General features: G+C 26.3%; 1 long non-coding RNA gene across 1 annotated transcript in view; it reads left to right on the top strand.

The window, feature by feature from the left end:
• Positions 1-1,462: 1,462 nt before the first annotated feature.
• LOC133609306 (uncharacterized) overlaps positions 1,463-1,832 on the top strand; it is a 1,823-nt gene continuing 1,453 nt past the window's right edge. Inside the window, exons 1-2 of the long non-coding RNA XR_009815700.1 lie at positions 1,463-1,742; positions 1,807-1,832. The exon at positions 1,807-1,832 is cut by the window's right edge and continues 1,453 nt beyond it. This is a non-coding gene — a long non-coding RNA (uncharacterized lncRNA). The remainder of the gene's footprint in view (positions 1,743-1,806) is intronic.

A 1,832-nucleotide genomic window follows, 5' to 3' on the forward strand; every position in this document is an offset into this window, starting at 1 on the left:
TTTGAAGGTGACCGTGGTAAAGAAAAATTGGGCAAAGTAGATTATTATTAACAAATACATACATTTGAAGGTGACCGTGGTAAACACATTTCGACAAAGTAGGATTATTATTAATGAATTAAATATTAATGAATGAAATATTAAGACATTTTTGAAGGTGACTGTGGTAAAGAAAAATTGGGCAAAGTAGATTATTATTAATAAATACATACATTTGAAGGTGACCGTGGTAAACAAATTTCGACAAAGTAGGATTATTGTTAATAAATATATATATTTTTAAAGCTGACCATGGTAAACAAGTTTCGACAAAGTAGAATTATTATTAATGAATGAAATATTAATGAATGAAATATTAAGACATTTTTGAAGGTGACCGTGGTAAAGAAAAATTTGGCAAAGTAGATTATTATTAACAAATACTTACATTTGAAGGTGACCGTGGTAAACACATTTCGACAAAGTAGAATTATTATTAATGAATGAAATATTAATGAATGAAATATTAAGACATTTTTGAAGGTGACCGTGGTAAAGAAAAATTTGGCAAAGTAGATTATTATTAACAAATACATACATTTGAAGGTGACCGTGGTAAACACATTTCGACAAAGTAGAATTATTATTAATGAATTAAATATTAATGAATGAAATATTAAGACATTTTTGAAGGTGACTGTGGTAAAGAAAAATTGGGCAAAGTAGATTATTATTAACAAATACATACATTTGAAGGTGACCGTGGTAAACACATTTCGACAAAGTAGAATTATTATTAATGAATTAAATATTAATGAATTAAATATTAAGACATTTTTGAAGGTGACCGTGGTAAAGAAAAATTTGGCAAAGTAGATTATTATTAACAAATACATACATTTGAAGGTGACCGTGGTAAACACATTTCGACAAAGTAGGATTATTGTTGATAAATATATATATTTTTAAAGCTGACCATGGTAAACAAGTTTCGACAAAGTAGAATTATTATTAATGAATGAAATATTAAGACATTTTTGAAGGTGACCGTGGTAAAGAAAAATTTGGCAAAGTAGATTATTATTATTAACAAATACATACATTTGAAGGTGACCGTGGTAAACACATTTCGACAAAGTAGAATTATTATTAATTAATGATATATTAATGAATGAAATATTAAGACATTTTTGAAGGTGACTGTGGTAAAGAAAAATTTGGCAAAGTAGATTATTATTAACAAATACATACATTTGAAGGTGACCGTGGTAAACACATTTCCACAAAGTAGAATTATTATTAATGAATGAAATATAAATGAATTAAATATTAAGACATTTTTGAAGGTGACCGTGGTAAAGAAAAATTTGGCAAAGTAGATTATTATTAACAAATACATACATTTGAAGGTGACCGTGGTAAACAAATTTTGACAAAGTAGGATTATTGTTAATAAATATATATATTTTTAAAGCTGACCATGGTAAACAAGTTTCGACAAAGTAGAATTATTATTAATGAATGAAATATTAATGAATGAAATATTAAGACATTTTTTAAGGTGACCGTGGTAAACAAATTTTAGCAAAGTAGGACTATTATTGATAAATACATATATTTTTAAGGTGACCGTGGTGAACAAATTTTGACAAAGTATTATAATTAATGAATTAAATATTAAGACATTTTTGAAGGTGACTGTGGTGAACAAATTTCGACAAAGGATTATTATAAATGAATGGAAAAAGTAGACGTTTTTAAAGGTGACTGTGGTAAACACATTTTGGCAAAGTAGGATTATAATTGATAAATATATATATTTTGAAGGTGACCGTGGTAAACACATTTTGACA

This window comes from Nerophis lumbriciformis, linkage group LG07, assembly GCF_033978685.3.
Source record: "Nerophis lumbriciformis linkage group LG07, RoL_Nlum_v2.1, whole genome shotgun sequence".
NCBI classification, from domain to species: Eukaryota; Metazoa; Chordata; class Actinopteri; order Syngnathiformes; family Syngnathidae; genus Nerophis; species Nerophis lumbriciformis.